The sequence below is a fragment of the Euprymna scolopes genome, chromosome 3 (assembly GCF_053919585.1).
Source record: "Euprymna scolopes isolate OS-2025 chromosome 3, ASM5391958v1, whole genome shotgun sequence".
In the NCBI taxonomy this organism is placed as follows: Eukaryota; Metazoa; Mollusca; class Cephalopoda; order Sepiida; family Sepiolidae; genus Euprymna; species Euprymna scolopes.
In genome coordinates, this window is record NC_136484.1 from 12964387 (window position 1) to 12977488 (window position 13102).

The 13102-nt window shown below is 32.0% G+C and overlaps 3 non-coding genes across 3 annotated transcripts; 2 read left to right on the forward strand and 1 right to left on the reverse strand.

Annotated features, from left to right (window-relative positions):
- Positions 1-940: 940 nt before the first annotated feature.
- On the reverse strand, positions 941-1032 carry Trnay-gua (transfer RNA tyrosine (anticodon GUA)). Its single transcript is given in 2 exon segments — positions 941-976; positions 996-1032. It is a non-coding gene; the product is annotated as a tRNA-Tyr (tRNA).
- A 397-nt stretch (positions 1033-1429) lies between these two features.
- On the forward strand, positions 1430-1501 carry Trnah-gug (transfer RNA histidin (anticodon GUG)). The gene has a single exon. It is a non-coding gene; the product is annotated as a tRNA-His (tRNA).
- A 7793-nt stretch (positions 1502-9294) lies between these two features.
- Positions 9295-9366, forward strand: Trnah-gug (transfer RNA histidin (anticodon GUG)). Its single transcript has one exon. It is a non-coding gene; the product is annotated as a tRNA-His (tRNA).
- Positions 9367-13102: the final 3736 nt, after the last annotated feature.

The following is a 13102-nucleotide window of genomic DNA, read 5'->3' on the forward strand; positions in this document are numbered from 1 at the left end:
AATACGTCGATAAACACTTTGTTTTTCGAACGGAATAAACAAGTTACATTAAATATAAACACTAAAACATATCCAGTTGGGTAGAAATGTAACTTATCTTGCCTTTGATAACATTTATTTGTTATATATTTGTTTTGTGACAACATTTTCGAATCTATGTGTACAGTAAAACAAACCCAAAATAATAAAATAAACAGCTATAACAAAAAATAAGAAAATATACCAGGACAAAAGTGTGCACGCGCGCGCGTGTGTGTGTGTGTGTGTGTGTGTGTGTGTGTGTGTGTTTGTGTGTCTGTCTGTCTGTTTGTGATGAAATAATTCGCTTACAATTTAAAAGTATACTGTTGGTTGTCGAAAATGAAACAAACCCTCAATCGTAAGGAACATCACATAAAATTTATATGAACAAATGCTGAATAAAATAGTATTCATAAACAGACAATCGATGTTATTAAAAACACAACGATTTTTCCGGTATTTGTTGGAGGCAGCTGCAGAAATTCTCTCATATTACTTAGGAGATTACCAATGTCCATGCGTTGCGTCGCGTCATTGTGAATTTAATAACATTTAATATACGTTCCGCATTGACAGGAGTATTTATGACATCGTGTTCGTGAGTTGGATATAATAATAAAAGACTATTTTATATTAAACAATGCATATTTTAAATAAAGCATATAGAATAAAATAATAGTAATAGTTAAAGTAAATTATAGTTCCACAAGACCGTACATAAATTTAATATATTTTTTCATTTAAAAGTTTAAATGAAGTAATTCATCTGAATGAAAGACATATATATAGTCGGATTAACAATGTTTATACGTAAACGCTGCCTTAAAATTTACTAACAAGTTAAACACCAGCAGTGTGTGTTTTAATATTTTAGCCAAAAACATTACGGTAAAAATGGAAAACAGCTTCTTAAAAAAAATCTCGCGAGACGGATTCGAACCATCGACCTAAGGATGCCCATCGTTTCATAACTTCTACAGTCCTCCGCTCTACCAACTGAGCTATCGCGAGTTACGTGTTCGTAGCAGCAGTCACATGCCTAAGCTATAAATACATCTCGACAGTGATATGCTTGCGTTTGAGATTTATCAAAATGAGGTTAAAATTTACGCTTATCGCACATTAGCAGAATGCTTTTTTGCCTTTTAAAGTTGCTGATAATTTTATTTAATGTTTATAAACGATAAATGTAATACCATACTTCAACAAAATTAAATTTTTATCTTAAAATATAATTTAATTGAGGTTTTTTGTAATAATTATATTATGATCGTCATTGCTTCATTAATATGAAAGGGGAACATGTTATTACTTCGCCTGCGTCCATCACAACAGCTTTCTGTCATGAAAATGTATGTCAGTGTTTAGTAGATAACTTTATTTTCCCAGTTAGCAGCGTTAACTGTTAGCCGTGATCGTCTAGTGGTTAGGACCCCACGTTGTGGCCGTGGTAACCCAGGTTCGAATCCTGGTCACGGTAGGTTAACGACTAGTTTCTTTTCTCTGTAAATTATACGTTCTATATTCTATTTTGAGTAACGATTAAAAATCTAGTGACTTTAATACCCTATATTTACTAAACTATACAAAATTATGAAGAGGTTTATTAACACGGAATAAAATAAATAATGACAAAGATTTATAGGAGTATGTTCATGAATTATCCTATTACCATTATTCACAATTATTTTGGTAATAGATCATTTCTACATTTCCGAAATGTATCGAGTATAATGATTTTTTCTGGTTAATATTATTACTTACAACTAGTTTTCCAACGTTTATTATTAAACAACAATTAAATAATAAATTGTTCTGATAAACCTTATTTTAATAATAATGTAATAACTTTCATATAATTGCACACTGAATGATAAATATTTTGATAATTTTCATACACATTTACATATCTTGATTATAGAGTTGTAAAGAAAGAAAAATAATATATAACAGGGCAATGGTGTGTGTGTGTGTGTGTGTGTGTGTGTGCGATGAAATAATTCGCTTACAATTTTAAATTGTAAGCGAATTATTTCATCGCACGCACGCACGCACGCATATACTGTGGATTGTCAAAAACAAAATCCGACCTCGATTATAAGAAATATAACCTAAAAATCATTTGAATACGAATGCTCACTTAATTAATATTATATCAATATATATACTAGTCATAAACAGACAATCACTCGTTTTGATTAAAAACTACGAGATTTTACAAATTTATTTGAAGAACATGCTAAAATTCTCACAAATTACTGGGGAGGATCCAACGTCATGTTTCGCGTCATCGTGAATTTAATAAACTTTAATAAATGTTAAGCTTTAAGGAGATTATTAATGACTTCGTGTCCGTGAGTGTAATATAATTATAATAGATTGTTTTCATTGTGACTGTCTTTAATATTGCAAACAAATAACCTGAATGTGTTTCTATTATCTAAATTTTGCAATTACTTTTGTTTTATTTGGTAATAATTCACAATTTTCATAAATGTTATCATCAGCTAATGGTACAGTATTTATGGAATTAATAATTTATAAATATACGTAGGAGTAAGAAGAGTGTTATTTCGTTTCAAACATCGCAAAAGTATTTCTTTGTGATACAATAATACATGTGTGCATACGAAAAAAGCTGTTTTCAATAAAAAATATACCTTACACATTATTTCACAAACTGTTTACAATAAAAGTATAACCTTTAACATTTTCTTTTCACAGATTTGTATTGCAAGCGATAGTTTTATAAAATATTACTGATTGAATATTTTTTTAAACATAATCTTCTATTTAGTTTTTAACGTATGAAACAGTCCATTATTATGATTCCTTCAAAATAAGACTCTGAATTTTCTCTCCATAAAACTGAAATGAGTATAATGTCTCTTCCAAGTTGACGTAATATATATATATATATATATATATATATATATATATATATATATATATATATATATATATATATATATATATATTCATATAGGTGCCGGGAAAACTCGTCCCGGAAAAACTCGTCTCCGGAAAACTCGTCTCGAGAAAACTCGTCCCCTTTCGCTAGGTAGGAAAACTGGCCCCTTATTGAATAAATATCGATTGAAAACAAATTTTATGATCATTCTTGAAGGAGATATTGTTTTTTTAAAATAAACTATAGCACACCACCCATAATATTTTTTAAAAATATTTTTACTTGTTTAATGTTTTTTTTTAATAAAAGCGTTTATTATGTTCATAAACGAGACCGCATATTTTTTTTATATTAATATAAAAAGAATTTACTTATATACTGTTGTTTATAAAAGGATAAAATCGATTTTTCTACCTCGCCGACTATGTTGTTTATTTAATTTATTTGGAATCGTTTATTTGGTAAAGAAAAAAACACACAGAAAACAAACAAAAACATGTCGAGTGTTACGGGAGAACGAGAAATAATGTCCGGTATATCACATCTTAGGGGGTCTTGTAATCGCTGAAGTGTCTTAGAGTGGATGAAACGCTGAATATTCAGTGTAGCTTAATCGCCATATATATATATATATATATATATATATATATATATATATATATATATATATATATATATATATATATATATATATAGCCATGTTATATACCATTTCGATGCGCCTTTCTCGCACTACTGAATGGTGTTATTCATTACCCTTCTCAATCTCTCCATTAATATTTTTGCAGGATTGTCGACAGTACGGACAACATTTAAATCCGCACAAGTTCTAAAAATATGAATACTTATATTTAGAAATGATACTAATTTCCGACATTCTATTAAAAATTAAAATTACAATATAGTAAGATTAAATAAATTTATCATAATCCTAATTCTATGTTGAGGAGAAAGGCTAACGGATTGAAAAACATTTAACAATTCTTTATTTTACACCTGATTAAAACAGCTGTAATCATATTTGCACGTCACAAAATAACCAAAACTTAAACAAATGATAAATTTACATGGCGTTGCAGGTATATAAAACACAGGCCTTATAAATTATTAAAATATAGGTGAAAAAATTGGTACAAATATATATGATATCATATTGAGAGAATTACTTGGTAGGGAAATGTACACACACAAACACACACAGACAGACAGTAATTTTCACTTTTATACATATACTAGCAGTTCATCCCTGCTTTTCATGGGTCCTATGTACTGTTCATAACTTGCCCTACGTGATGCTTGATAAGAAATTTCAAATGTTTAGGCCAAAATTTATTTTTTAAACTATGACCCCAATTTTGACCTCGTAACATTATTATTTTGGTTTAAAATCAAAATACAAAGTTTTACCCATGGCCAAGTTACCTACATCTTAAATTTCAAGTGTTTGGACCCGAAATGCGCAGAGAAATTTGGTAGAATCTGCGAGGGTAAACTATTTTAATTTGACCATTTGGCAAGATAATTTTTGCCCCCAAACGATTAAAATGTTTGCCGCATGTCTGAATACCGGTTATACATACATTACAAATGTTTAGACCCACAAATTAGCTGAATAGTTTGCTAGATACCGGAAAGGTCAAATCGTTTGAACTTTGACCCTTGGCTGCTCAAATTTTCGACCCAAACCGATTAACTATATTGCCCTATCATTGAATACCCTTTATGCAAAATGTCAAATGTTCAGAACATAAATTGGCTGAGTAATTTGGTAGGCACCACAGAGATTAAATTTTGACCACTTTACATTCTTTTTTAGGCTAAAATAAATTAAAAAGTCTGATCTATGCCCACATAACCTACCTTAAAAATGTCAAGTGTTTAGACCCCAAATTGGCGTGTGTGTATATATATATATATATATATATATATATATATATATATATATATATATAATATGAAAATTACAATTGAATTTACCAAAATGATCCAAGACGGTAAAATTAAAGTAAATTATAAACATTAAAGAATTAATATTTATAAAATTATCTCAGCCAGATATAAAAGCTCGATAAAACCAAAGAGGAAATAGAGCTTATAATATGAGCAAACAGTTAATAAAATATGTTAAAACCACTTTGGAATGAGTTAAAAACACATTTAATCTGAAAAGGAATCACTAGATAAATGGATAGTCCTTAATCCGCGGAGTTTCGAATAAATACTTTCCTTCTCATCAGAGGGTAGGAATTAGCAAAATGCGAGATCGGATTTTGCATGCAGAAGTATTTGATGAAACAACAAGTAAGTCAAAGATCTTACTTGAAAACAAAAACAAAGTGAAGCAGAGGGAATATGGTAAAGAAAAATGTGATTACACACGAATGGATAGTCTGGTGGAAAATAAAAAAATCCAGTGACGGTAAAATCCAAATGTAAAACTTCAAGAAAGTTAACAGAATTTCTATTTGTTCAAGTAAGATCCAAGGAATCACGTAATTGGAAGAAGATGGTCCATAATTATCCAAAGGCAGAAATCCATCGAATAATTCACAAAAATGTGTACAAGCAGAAAAAATAAATGGTTCTAATAATATTAATAAAAGAAAAATAAGATGTGCTTTTCACTCTAATTTCTAACCTCTGATGAGAAGAAAAGTATTTCTTCGAAACTCCGTGTATTAAGGACTATCCATTTTTTAAATTTTTTTTTCACCCCAAACAAGACAAATTACCACTTTGGTGTAGGGGGCTACTATCAGGGGCAACAACTACTGGGGTACTATGTAGGGATTTGGGCAGCAAGGTGTCGGTTCACGTTACACTTGAACTTCTGCACGTCAGTACTGTTGGGGATGCAGGGACCTGGAATGGAATTCCAGAGTCTTGCGGTTCTGGGGAAGAAACTATTGGAGTAAAAAGATCTTTTACATCTAGGGACCTCTACAGTGTGGGGGTGGGATCTAGTAGCCTGTCGGGTTTGTCGAGGGTGCTCGCGTCGTGGGGGCACAAGTGATTGCAGTTCGTCAGAGCATTCACCACTAAAATACTAAGAAGTACATTTAATACGGGTAAAATTATCGCCGATGGATAAAAACCTAGAAAAACGGAGTTTATCAAAGAAAGATAGTTCTTTCCAAACCGTGGCCCAAAGTAAAAGGTGTTTACTACGTAACGAATTATATGTATTAGAATTAAACAGGATTTCATCTTGTAGGAAAACACATTGAACTGCCAATGTATTTCTACATTTCTTGATACGGAACTTGGTGAAATCATAAATATTTTTCTTAATAATGGATATCCCATTAATATAATAAAATCTACTATTGAACGTAAAATTACTACATTTAATAGTGGTAAACATATTGGTCCATCACGTTGTCCCATTTATCTAAAATTACCATGGTTGAGTCCTGATGGCCTTCATATTGTTAAAAGGATTTCTTCTGCTACTCAACGTTGTTTTCCAGCTACTATGCTTAGAGTAGTTTACACAACTCGAACCTTTTTCTCTTCTTTTCGTAAAGATGTTTTGCCAACCATTCAAAAGAACTCTGTTGTTTATAAATTCGTTTGTCAGTGTGGAGCTGACTACGTTGGCAAAACATCCCAAAGATTAGAAATGAGAATATCCCAACATATCCCTCGGGATATTCAACTACACCAGGTTTCGAGAACATCCGGGCACTCCCAAGCTCATGAGTCCGCCATTGGCAATCACCTGTTGAGTATAAATAGGTGTGCCGATCAATATTCCGATGGGTGGTTTTCTGTTTTATACAGTGCTAGGTCGAACTATCATCTCAATATCATTGAGGCGTTAGTTATTAACAACTCTCGACCTAGCCTGTGTAGACAAAAGATTCTGAAACATCAGTTGGAGATATTCATTGATTTAAAACCACCTGAACAGTGAGAATTTTTTTTTTTTTTCACTGTTCTTCCAACTGAAACCAAAATTCCCCTCTTCCCTCATTCGTTTTCTTAGTTTTTAATCTATCATTCTGACGTTTCCTCTTAGAGGGTCAGACGATAAGGCCTTAAGGAAATTTTAATTTCACCTGCCCATTTCTTGTTTTTTGGTATTTAAATTAAATTATGTTTCCTCTGAAATTTCTCCTTCCATTTTGTTGTACCAAAAATTGACTTATATATATATATATATATATATATATATATATATATATATATATATATATATATATATATATATGTATATATATATATATATATATATATATATATATATATATATGTATGTATGTTTTATTTTTTATTACCATATTTTTCTGTTAAGTTAAATTATTATTTCGGCTACACGGCCGTTTTTTGGCCGTCATTTAGCTTCCTCAGGCTTTTACAGACTTTTATTTTCTGTAAAAGTCTGAGGAAGCTACATGACGGCACCCCCCCCCCCCAAAAAAACGGCAGTGTAGCTGAAACAATAATGTAACTTAACAGAATAATTACGGTAATAAAAAATAAAACGCATATTTTCTCTTCAACAGTATTGAGCACTTTCTTCAGGTTTTTATTAATTACCATTTCTACTAAATATATATATATATATATATATATATATATGTATGTATGTGTGTGTACATATATATATATATATATATATATATATATATATATATATATATAATAACTTGAGTTCCTTCAGTTATAATCAAAACAGAAACCAAAACTTTTGAAAAAGTCTTAGTATAATTTTTTACAAAAACCTTATTGACGGGAGTGCCATCAACTATAATCGAAACCAAAACCAAAACTGATAAATAATTCTTGGGTTCAAAAGAGAGTCGGCAACCTGATAGGTCCTGAACTGTCATCTAGGCTTCAGCCTCTGTGCCATCGGCGAGATATTGCATCGCTTTGCCTGTTCTACAAATACTTTAATGGTGAATGTTCTGGCGAACTGCAAACACTTGTACCCCCCCGACGTAACTACCCCCGACAAACGCGACAAGCTACTAAGTCTGATCCCTTTACAGTAGAGATCCCTAGGTGCAAGAAAGCCTTTTACTCCAATAGTTTCTTCCCCAGAACTGCGGATCTTTGGAACTCCCTTCCGGGATTCTGCTTTCCCAACTGCACTGATATGCAGAAGTTCAAGTGTAATGTTAACAAACATCTGTCTACTCAGCTCCCTTCATAAATATCCTGCTAATTAAGTCCCTGATAGTAGACCCCTGCTTCAAAGTGGCACTGTGCTTGGTTTGGGGTAAAAATTGAATTAAAAAAAAAATATTCATTACAAGAAATGAATTAAACGGCTGCCACTATAAGCGTTACCCACGAAATAAATAACACACACACACACACACACACACACACTAACTTTATAACATACAGAATAATAAGCACATACGCTAAATCAAATTAAGGAACTTTTTATATACTATTCATATTTGCTGATATTAAACGATATACATTAATCTTAACATCTCGCGTAAGAAAAATTATATATTAAGAAACAGCTAGAAATAGTAGGTTGAAATATACACAATTTCTATATTTGAAATGAATTGAACATTATTAACAATAAAAAAGGTTTATTAGAAACAATGTATATTTAAAAATACAACATGTAGAATAAAATAATAGAACCTTGAAGTAAATAATTGACATGTTCTTTCAAACGAGCGGTTAAAAGAGAGCGTGTCTAAACTAGTTAAAGATAACCATATATGTATTTAGTATGTTTTTTTATTTAAAAGTATAGGTGAAATAATTCGTTTGGATTAAAGGAATATACAGTCGGATTAACAATGTTTACACGGAATCGTAGTCTCAAAATTTATTAACAACCTAAACAACAGCCGAATGTGTGCTTCTATATTTTGGCAACAAATATCATGCTAAAATGAAAAACACCTACTTAAAAGTAAAATCTCAGGAGACGGATTCGAACCCTCGGCCTTAAGATACCCATTGTTTAATAACATCTACAGTCCGCTCTAATAACTGAGATATCGCGAGTTACAAACATATGGCCTGTTTATAAATAAATGTCGACATCAGCTTGCGTTTTTGATTCATCAAAATGCGGTTGAAATTAACTTTAGTCACACATAAGCAGAGTGCTGCTTTGCGTTTGAAAGTAACTGATGATTTTATTTAATGGCTATAAACGATAACTACGACACTAGACTTCAATAAAATTTAGTTTGCATCTAAAAAAACATTGATTTTCTTGTAATAATTATATTATGATCGTCATTACAGCCTTAATGAGAAGGAGAAACAATGTTCTTTATTACAGCGGCTGTGTGTGTATACACATCAGCTGAGTCTTGAAAATGTAGGTCAGAGTTTAGTAGACAACTTTGAGCTAATACTGACAGCGTTTACTGTTAGCCGTGATCGTCTAGTGGTTAGGACCCCACGTTGTGGCCGTGGTAACCCAGGTTCGAATCCTGGTCACGGCAGGTTAACGTATGCTTTTTTTTCTCTTTTAATTAAACGTTTTATATTCTGTTTTTTGTAATTTACTAACAATGTCAATGAGTTGCTATTCTATAATTACTAAAGTATACAAAAATATTTTTTTAAACTAGTTAACATGGAATAAAATAAATTATTTCAAAGCGGATAAGAATATGTTCATAAATTATCGTATTACAATTTATCACAAATTGTTTATTATATATTATATATTTATATATATATATATCGCACATAATGATGTTGTCTAGCTTATATAATAACTAGTTGGGCTCGCCGAGCATTTTAAACGTTTATTAGTAAACAACGTTTAAATAAGAAAATGCAGGTATTATCTTTATTCTTATAATGATGCAATAACTTTCACATAATTTCAAACTGAATGATCAACTTGCACCGTTTTATACGTTTTATACACATTTTCACACCTTGACTCTAAGGAAAGAAGGAATAATATAATATATCAGGGCAATGGTGTATGTTTGTATATGTATGTTTGTATGTGTGTGAGAGTGGGTGTGTGCCTCTGTGTGTGGGGGGGGGGGAGATAATTCGCTTACAATTTCGTATACTACCGGTTGCTGAATATAAAGCAAGACCTGGATCTTAAGGAAAATACCGTAAAAATCATTTGAACACAAATGCTGATTGAAATATTAAACAGACACTCAATCGACTTTATTGAACACTAAGCGATTAAACCGATTTTCTTTGATGCAGCTAGAGAAATTCCCACACATTATTTGGGAGATTACCAACGTCATGCCTCGCACCATGTTAAGCATTGACGAGCTTATTTATGCCTGCGTATCTGTCAGTGGAATATAATCATAAAAGGCTCTTTCCATTGTTTTGAAAACAAGTAATTTGAATTTATTTCCATTATCTAAATTTCCCCATTGCTTTACTTTATTTCGTAAGTAGCATTTCAATCCGGAGTTGTCCGGGTCTTTGGATGCGTGTGTTGAGCAAAAAAATAAAAAAGTGGTAGTAGGAAGGCAGGCTCGAACCCGTACAGCAAAGTAGGAAAATAACGGGGAAAGACTTTTAGATTGTCGCCCTAAAGACAACAACACTACAGCTTTATTTTAAAACTTTTATCGAGAAAATTAATTCAGGGACCTTGATTATGTAGTAGAGCTTAATCTATTGAATGTAGCCGCCTTCAGCTTTAATCAGCGCCTCGATTCTAGTCCGGGACTGGGAGCATGCCATTTCCACGAATACTCAGCGATCAGGCCGGCTTTGATGCTGTGGAAGTCATGTTCGTATGTTTTCCACGTATGGCTAAACGAAGTAATCTAGCGGTTCCAGCTCGGTGAGGGAAGGGGGGCAGTAAAAGAATATTAAAAAGTCGTAGCATTCCTTCTGAAGCAAAGACTTGTGGGGCGGCGCCGAGTCCTGCTGCAACAATCACGGTCTACCAGAAATAAACAGATTTCCATAAGAGATCATTACACTCTTCAGCACATCCGGGTAGACTTTGGTGTTCTTTCAAGCCGACTTTGAAGATGTGAGGTGGTATGATGTGGCTCTCACTTGAAACTATATCAAAGACGTTGGTCGTCTGACGCTTTTAGCCGTCCCCTCAAGCGTTAAACCATCCGATATTGCATTTTGAGGGTGAGGGCAATGGTCCTGTACTCATGAATTGGATTTGTAGAGAGCATGAGTTGTACAGCGACGACTCAGCGATGCCCCTCGCTGAACATTGTGCCACTGTAAGGTATAATGGACCGATATTTCAAGTAAATTATTTAACAATTTACAAATAGACAATAATTAGAGGAGTTTACTAACTAAACTCTAGTTTAAATGAAATACGTATACGTTTTATTTTATATTTTGTATTTAAGAGTGAAGGATAACTAATTAGTGTTCAGAAAATAAATACAGAGTTTCATTTACTTCCGTTATTCAGTGTTGCTATCGGCAAAAAGAATCAACAAATTAAAAAAACAGGTTTCTATGTTGTATTTCTTGCGACGATGGTTAGACAAAAATGAAAATACTTAAAAAGTCAATTCGTGCGATACAAATTAGAATTATTGACAAGGATAGCCATCGTATAACTTCTGCAGTACTGTCATCTGTGCTGTTTCTTATTTTATTTTTCTAAAAAAAATATTTTTTCATTAAAAAATTATAAATTCGTTTGCGTGGGAATTACAGCACTCACCTATACCAAACCTCTTTGGTAAAAAGCAGGACACTTCAGAAATGGTCGACGTAGCTGAAAGCACCTTTCTGTTGTTTAACTTTTGTCAAAAATATGAATTTGTGACGAATCAGGACTCGATTAAAAAAAAAAACACATATCTTTTCAAGCCTCTGGGAGCCGCTAAGGAAATATAAAAGCTACGGTGAACTCTCGTCAAAGAAAGGGATAACCGACACCAACAGCAACGCTCAACGAGCGAATTCAGTAGCTGAAATGACAACTGTTCTCGCACGCAAAAGAACATTGCTTGACTCTCTCTTTGTCTCACTTCGCCAAAACACATAGTCGGACATTTTTACTCACGCTCGCAAGTTTTCACCTTCTTCCTCCTTTCCTTCTTTCATTTCGACTGCCACTTTGCCGCACACGAAAAAAACAATTTCTTTTAACGAAATAAAAAAGTTTATTTTATATTATTTAGTAGTGTATTACTTTTTATTTATTAACTTCATAGAATTCATGCATGCCCTCAACACATCTACCACCCGTGCTGCGGCGAATTACAAGTTCGTATTAAGTACCACATAAAGGAATTAGAAATAAATGTGAACAGATATGGTGACGTTATTATGTTTATGATTTTAAAAAGTAGGTGAAAATTTACTTTAGGCGAATACGAGTAAAATGCATAACGGCGTTTCAAAACAAATAATAAGTAATAAAGTATTAAATTTAACGATTTCACAAAGAACTGCATAAATATTCTTCAATCAAATACATTTTTGAGATTAAAATCAGTTAAAATTGATTTTGTGATAATACAGTTGTCTTGATTTTAAATATCTCTCTTTACTCAGATAAATATCCATACTCCTATAAATATCTATACTCCTATAAATATCTATACTCCTATAAATATCCATACTCCTATAAATATCCATACTCCTATAAATATCTATACTCCTATAAATATCCATACTCCTATAAATATCTATACTCCTATAAATATGTTTTGTTTTGTGTATTGATATTCATATTTAACACTCCTTTTTTCTCATTATTTAGGTATTTATTTGCTTCTCCACGAAAGCAAATATGACACAAGGTCGTTTTTAATGTGAAAGTGGGAAGCTCCCATAAAACAAGGGTAAAAAGGGAGTATCCAAAAACAAGTAGTAATTGTCCCAGTATTAAAGTTTTCCCCTGCATTGACCAAGGCGCAATTAACTTAATTTAAGTGGAGCATCAGAAAAGACACTATATTTTCAGCTTGGCCTAAAGACCAAAAAAAGAAAAAAAATGCCCCTTTTTTTCTGTTTATTATAAAAGAACATAAATTTTGTTTTATATGGGTAACGGAAGTGCATTTTTTTTAGCAAAAGAGCCATGCTAAGTTTTATTCTTTTAAACATTCATTCTAATTAATTCCCTATTAGTTTTTTTTTCGTTTTCGAATGGGAGTATGATATTTAGTTAACTATTACGCGTAATTATATAAATGCAGATATTGTACATGATTTATAATTGAGCAATATTGGCGTAAAAAGATTATAGTAAAT